Source organism: Psammomys obesus, unplaced genomic scaffold (genome assembly GCF_907164565.1).
Source record: "Psammomys obesus unplaced genomic scaffold, mPsaObe1.curated_primary_1811, whole genome shotgun sequence".
Lineage (NCBI taxonomy): Eukaryota > Metazoa > Chordata > Mammalia > Rodentia > Muridae > Psammomys > Psammomys obesus.
Window position 1 is genome coordinate 6418384 of NW_026585687.1, and position 8240 is coordinate 6426623.

Here is an 8240-nt window from a genome sequence, read left to right on the forward strand (position 1 = left end):
TGCTTTGCCTGGCTCAGTAAAAGAGAACATGCTCAGTTTTGTTGCAATTTGAGGTACTATGGTGGGTTTATGGAAAAGGATCCCTTTTTCTGAGGAAGAGGGGAAGGGGATTGGGGATGTGGAGGGAAGGTGGGACAGGAAAGAGAGGAAGAATTGTGTTAAGATCCAAATATAAGGTGAATATTTTTTTTTAAATGCTAAAATATACCAAAAAATGTTTTGCTTCAGTGAGGATGAGCTCAAAGAATCACCTCATATCCATCTTGTTTTGATTTTTAATTACTTTTTAATTGTTTTTAATGCTTGTTTATTAATTTTTAAAATTCACTTTACATCCTTGTTGTAGCCCTATCCCTCACTCCCTTCCTAATTCCTCTTACCTTGTGCATCCCCCTTGCCTTCCCCCTTCCTCAGAAATTGGGACCTCCTTTTCCCATCCACCTCAGCTCATTAAGTTGCATCATGGCTGAGTTTATTTCCTCTTCTCCTATAGCCTGGCAAGGCAGTCCATCCAGGGGAAAGTGATAAAAAAGCTGGCAAGTGAGTCCATGTCCAATGCAGTCCCCACTTCCATAACTAGAGTACCCACATGAAGCCTAAGCTGTCCACCTGCTACATCTTCGTAGGGGACCTAGTTCCAGTTCCTGCATGGCCCTTTGTTGATGCTTCAGTATCATCAATCTCCTCTGGGCCCTAGCTATTTGGCTCTGTTGGTCTACTTGTGTTCCCCAAGCCCAGGAGTTGTATAGCTGGGTCTTGGGGTAGAGATATTGCCAATTTTCTGAGAAAGTGCCAGATTGATTTCCAAAGTGGTTTTACAAGGTTACACTGCCACCAGCAGTGGATAAATACTCCCCTTTCTCTCAATCCTTGCCAGCATGTGCTGTCCCTTGAGATTCTGATCTTATTCATTCTGATGGCTATGAGACACAATCTCAGAGTCATTTTTGTTTTGCATTTCCCTGATGACTAAGAAAGTTGCTTCCTTAAGTGCTTCTTGGCCATTTTAGATTTCTCTGATGAGAATTCTCTGTTTAGCCTGTACCTCATTTTTATTTGTTTTATTTTGTTTATTCATTGAGTTCGCTATGTATTTTCGTTATTAACTTTTCATCCAATGTAGGATTGGTAAAGATCCTTTCCCACAGTCAGTTTTGTTCTGTTGACAGTGTCCTTTGCCTTCCAGAAGATTTTCCGTTTTATGAGGTCCCATTTATTAATTGTTGATCCTAGAGCTTGAGTTGTTGGTATTCTGTTTATGAAGTTATCTCCTGTACCAATGAGTTCAAGACTCTTTTCCACTTTCTCTTCTAATAGATTTAGTGTATCTGGTGTTATATTGAGGTCTTTTCTTTATTAAAATAAGTCAACATTATATTCTTTGTGTACTTTCATTACTAATTATATATATATATATACTTTAATTACTTGTGTACTTTAATTACTAAATATATATATTCATTATTAATTATACATATAATAAATAATGGTTACTTAACCAGATATTCTTATTATGGAGACAAAATTTCAACAAATGAAGATTTTTTTTGAAGATTTTAAGGTCATAATTAGGTGCAGACTGAGTCTACTAAAAGTTATTATTTGACAAATTTCCTTTTTCATCAATAGTCAAATTTCTAATTTGACTTTACAATTTAATGTTTAATAGGATACAAATAATTTCCTTACAATTCTCAGCTGATGTATGACGTTTTTGCTACACTGTTATATATATATATATATATATATATATATATATATATATATACACACACACACACATATATATTATGTATCTTTTAACATCATCAATTACTGTCCTCACCATGACCAGTAAATGTAGGAATTAATTTTATATAGGTGTGTCCAGCATAAGGATTTCAGGGCAACCAATACTAATCTCAAATCCCAAACAGTTTTAGTATAAATAAGAAAAAAAAGAACATGCCAGGGCCACATATAACACTGAATTTCATCCAACATTTTCTCTTCCATTGTGACCAACATTGTATTAACCCCTGCACACATGTAGCCCATGGCAGGTCAGTGTCCAAGTGGGTTACCTAGTAATGGGAAGAGGGACTGCCTCTGACATAATCTGATTGGCCTGCTCTTTGATCACCTCCCCCTGAGGGGGGAGCAGCCCTACCAGGCCACAGAAGAGGACAATGCAGCCACTTTTGATGAAAACTGATAGACTAAGATCAGAAAGGAGAGGAGAACCTCCCCTATCAGTGGACTTGGGGAGGGGCATGCATGCAGAAAGGGGAGGGAGGGTGGGATCAGGAGGGGAGGAGGAAGGGGCTTATGGGGGGATACAAAATGAATAAAGTATAATTAATAAAAATAAAAAAATAAAAAAGAATTATACTCAGCACTTTTTTCTCCCTCATACAGAACAAAACCAGTAATAATATTTTTAATAGTAGCCTAGTCCTTGTTTCTAAAACCTAAGAAACCTCAGATCTCAGTACACAGTTCCTCACATGCTGTTAGCATTTATTGTCTTGTTTTTATTATCTGTAATTTTTTTACTGATATGGGTTCTTTTTATATAAATGGGTAGCACATCTGCATCTACACATAATCTTCTCCATAACTATTTTATGAATCTACTGCTCTGTTCATTAGCTTTGACCAGAGGCCTTTAAAAACTTGAGCATGTCCTCAAAAATAATGATAATTCTAATCTTCATTAGAGAATTTTTTTTTATAAGAGTCTTTAGTAAGCTTCTAGTTTAGTGACAGTAAGGACCTTTCTTTGCCTGAAAATAGCAGCATCATTCCTAATTGAAAGTGATTTGGAATCATTCTTTTTGCATACATGCCTTTCTTAACTACTTTTCATTTTAAAAAAGTTTTCATAGAGCCATCCTGGAGATTTTGGAAAAAGTATGCATTCTTTAAATGAAATGCAGAACTGAAGTTGGATAGTAAACACTCTAGGGCATTTGGACAATGCACATTTTCCTGGGAGAGCTGCACAATTTCTTCCATCTTTATTCTGCACCTGTCTATATCCTTCATATTCCTTGTTTTTCTGAGGTGCTATAACATTCTTTGAACCTCTATATCACATTCTGTATTCTCTCTCTCTCTCTCTCTCTCTCTCTCTCTCTCTCACTCACTCACTCACTCACTCCCCTTCTCTCTGCAAATCTTAAGAAGTATTAGTTCTTATATAAAATTCCTCATAAGTGATGGCGTGTTATTCAGCAATGAGGAATAATTTCTATGTTTTCTTCTAGCTAATATTATTAACATTTTATAATATATTCTGTAACATTTTATATTATGTATATATGTATAACTTGTTTTTCTCATCAATAATAGCCACCATAAGACAGATAAAATATGCTATGCTTCCTTTTATAATAATCAACATTCTTACATAGAAATTTTTCTTAAGAAGTCATTAAAAAGATTTATCATTTTCTTTTTTTATTTAGGCTGGCTCTTTGATCACCTTCCCTTGAGGGAGGAGCAGCTTTACCAGGCCACAGAGAAAGACAATGCATGAAGTCCTGATGAGACCTCAAAGAGTAGGGTCAGATGGAAGGGGAGGAGGACCTCCCCTATAAGTAGACTTGGAGAGGGGCATGGGAGTAGATGAGGGAGGCAAGGTGGGATTTGGAGGGAATGAGGGAAGGGGATACAGCTGGGATACAAAGTGAATAAACTATAATTAATATAAAAAAAGAAAATTTAAAATTAAAAAAGAAAAAAATTATTACCACATATTTAGCAGAACTACAAAATGATACACAGGTTAGAGAAAAATATAAAAATGGGGAAGTTTAAATATTTTAAATAGAATGGCAATAATAAACATCATGTATGAAAACTTGATCCAACTCATGTGCCTTTGGAGGGAGATGTAGAGCCTGATGGTTACAATAGAAAGGAAAAAAAAATCTTTAAATTACTAACCTTTGTGCTAGTCTTAAGAAGTAAGGGAAAGTGTAACATACCTAAGGAAACTTAAAAATCAGAAAATAAATAATAGAAACAGTAATTAGGAAAGAGAATAAAGATCCACAGAAAAACCTAAGGGCCTCAAGTTGTTTCTTTGCTCAAAACTAACACTATAAACCTGATAAGATGTAGCATGAAGCTAGACATCACAGAATGCAATATTGCAAAAAAGAGGATAAGATAACAACATACAAAGATGCTTAATGAACAAGAAGAGAATACGGGGATCCAAGAAGGCCGTGCCGGGAAGACACTGTGTCTGAGTTGCAGAACAGCTGTGGCAGCACAGTGACCAAGAGACCGAATTCTGGTCCCTAAAACACCAGTGATTGTGTTTCCCAGGTGGGAGGAAACCCAACGGTGTGAGAATCAGTTGGGTTCAGGTCACCCAGCTAAACCCGGAAGAGTTCCCAGGTCCCTGCAGGCACTTGGTCACCAGCCTAGAGCCACACGCCTGGCTGTCCTGATCACATTCCCAGGCTGAACTGTGGGCACTAAAACACCAGAAACTGAGATTTCCAGTCTAGAGGAAATCCTACAGTGGAGGAAGCATACATATGGGATCAACCTGAGGTCACCCAGTTAATCCCTGGAAAAGGTACCAGGGACCGGCAGGCACACAGATGCCAGCCCGGAGCAGGGCATTCAGCTGAAAGCACAGTGACCTGCTGTGCCTCTGACTCACCGTCCCAGATAGAACTGTGGGCCCCAGGGCACCAGAGACTGTTTCCCTGTCAGAAGGAAACTCCACAGTGAGGGAAACAGAAAGTCCAACACCCAAACCCCGTCCCCGCACATGGAAAAATTCTCTGGAAAAGTTGCTGGTTTCCTGCAAGCACCCAGTCAACAGCTTGGAACCAGCACTTGCCTGTGCCTGAGTGTACTATGTGCATCCCCAGATGGAAATGTGGACACCAAAACACCACAGACTGGGTCTCCCTGTTAGGAGGAAACCTCACAGTGGAGGAAAACATCAGGTCTGACCTCAGGACACCAAGCTCCAGAAAAGTTTCTGGGTCCCCACAGGCTCCAGGCTCTAGCCTCCTGCTGAATGTATGAGAGCTGTGCTCACCTGCCACTGATTACCGCTTGGGTGCTGGGGCACAGAGCTACAACCTCAGACTTACAGAATCCTGAGATCCCTGAGATCAGCCCCCAGATACTGCTCCAAGGGGCAACCAGTTATTCCTAACTAAAATGACCAAACTGTAAAGCTCCCAGGTTCTTCAAGAGGGCTGTGCCTAGTAAACAATGTAAGAACAACAGAAGTAGCTGTATAAATTCAGATCAAGAAACTCAGCAGCAGGGCAACTATCTCCAGGACTTCTCCAGGTGAGAGTAGAGCCCCCCCTGACTAACAAAGACCACAGTTACCACTCAGTTTATATGCCTGAGGTGAGCTGTGGCAATTCCTGAAAAACACTGGCCATTCAGTGACCATACCCAAAATTCTGAGGAGGCATCCTTCAGGAAAAATCATCTTCCTACCAAGGGGATTCTCCCCACCACAAGATTCCAGGAAGCACCAGAAACTAACAGACACCACCTAAGATAGCCCATGGGTAGAGGCCAATGTGAAAGCTCAACCAAAAAAAAGACAGGGCAATATGGTATCTCCAGAAGCCAGTTACCCAGAAGCAAGCAGCCCTGAACACCCCAGCATAAATGAAATTAGAGAAAATGACCTTACATCTATGCTTATGAAGAGGGTACTAGAGGAAACAAATAAAATGTGTAAAGAATTAGATTAAGATAAAGTCAAACAGATTATGCCAATTCATGAAGAAATGGAGAGGGGCAGATCCAAGATGGCAGCAACCATTGCACACCTATCTGAGAGGCAGAGGATCTCAAACACCGAAATTGGTGAGTGGAGGGACAAATGAAGCCAGAAATCGACATTGAGGCTTCCTGAATGAGAAGGGACATCACAGGAGCTGAGAACATTTAGATTCAGGTCACCCCTGGACTTCTCTGGGAACAGAGAGGGGAAAACTTTTGAACATCTTGCACTTCCCTTTTTCTGGCCTCCCTCCTCCTCGGAGGAGCCAGCCCACAGCACCAGTGACTCTCAGCACAGAAATCTGCCTGGAGCCTGAGACAGCAGAGGTGGAGCTCCTAGTTCCTCAGCTGTGGCTGCCAGCTAGCTGTGCAAGCCTTCCCAGTCCCAGATCCAAGGTACCATCCTTCCTGGTCCCCGGTCTGTGAACAGCCATACCTACTCCCCAGGGCCTCCCAGTCAGTGACTGTATAGACCACTCAATTGCTCAGTGACGGGTAGCTTGTGGTACAGCCAACAAAGTCCAGCAGACCCTCCAAAAAACTCAGTTACACAAGGGGCTGGGCCACCTAGGACTGTGGACAACTGTTGTGGCTCCCCAGGACTTTCCAGAAGGCACTTGGATTGGCCTCCCAGTTCTGCAGCTGCAGCTGGTCTCCCTGGCTCAGAAGCTACAGCACCACTGAGCTGACTGAGTTTGTCCTCCCTCATTTGACTCAGCAGGTCCAAATCTGAAAGTAGAGAACAAGGGGAACCCCTGTGCTTTACAATTTGACCTGCTAGAGAGTGAGTGCACCCTCAAGTACCTACAGAGCCTCAGATCCAGGGTGCTGCTAAGCTAGCAGCCAGATATCAGATCCCTCCCACCCACATGTCCACTATGGGAAACAAAGGGATTTGAGACACTGAAGCCCCTGTTCTGTGGGTCTACCAGTGTAGTTCAGGCAAATAATTCCTGGAGCTGGCCTATAGCCAACATCAAACTCAATGGAGAGAAACTTAAATCAATCCCACTGAAATCAGGCACAAGGCAAGGCTGCCCACTCTTTCCATATCTCTTCAGTATTGTACTTGAAGTCCTAACTAAAGCAATAACACAACTAAAGGAGATCAAGGGAATACAAAACAAAAAATGAAGAAGTTAAATTATCACTATTCACAGATTATGTGATAGTATACATGAGTTACCCCCGAAATTCAACCAGAGAATTCCTTCAGCTGATAAACACCTTCAGCAAAGTGGATGGTTACAAAATTAACTCAAAAATATCAGAAGCCCTCCTATTTATGAAAGACAAATGCACAAGAAAGAAATTAGGGAAACAACACCCTTAACGATAGTGACTAAAAACATAAAGTACTGTGGTGTGACTCAGAAGATCGAAAAGTCTCCCATGCTCATGGATCTGTAGAATTAACACAGTGAAAATGGCCATTCTTCCAAAAGCAATCTACAGATTTAATGAAATTCCCATCAAAATACCAACACAATTCTTTACAGACCTTGAAAGAATAATTCTCAACTTCACATGGAAAAACGGAAATCCCAGAATTTCCAACACTATCTTGTATAACAACAGATCATCTGGAGTTATCTCTATCCCTGATCTCAAGCTGTACTACAGAGCAATAGAAATAAAAACTGCATGGTTTCGGAATAGAAACAGAATGGTGGATCAATGTAACTGAATAGGAGACCCTGAAATAAACCCACAAATCTATGGATACTTGATTTTTGATAAAGAAGCCAAAACCATAAAATGAAAAAAAGATAGAATCTTCAACAAATGGTACTGGTCCAATTGGATGTCTACATGTAGAAAAATGCAAATATATCCATATTTATCACCCTGCACAAAACTCAAGTACAAGTGGATCAAAGAAATCAACATAAAACCAGACACACTAAGTTGGTTAGAAGAAAAAGTGGGGAATCGCCTAGAACTCATTGGCACAGGAGACAACTTCCTGAACAAAACACAAACAGCACAGGCTCTAAGAGTAACAATCAATAAATGGGACCTCATGAAACTGAAAAGCTTCTGCAAAGCAAAAGACACTTTCATCAGAACAAAACAACAGACTACAGACTGGGGAAGGATCTTCACTAACCCTATATCTGATGGAGGGCTAATATCCAGAATATGTAAAGAACCAAAGAAGTTTAAAAACTAGAAATCATGCAATCCATTTAAAAATGGAGTACAGACCTAAACAGAGAATTCTATGTAGAGGAATATAGAATGCCAGAGAAACACTTAAAGAAATGTTCAAAGTCCTTAGCCATCAGGGAGATGAAAATCAAAATGGCCCTGAGATTTTACCTTACACCCATCAGAATGGCTAAGATGAAAATCTCAAGTGACAAGACATAATTTAGAAGTTGTAGAGAAAGGGGAACACTCCTCCACAGTTGGTGGGAATGCAAACTTGGACAACAACTTTGGAAATCAATCTGGTGCTTTCTCAGACAATCAGTAATAGT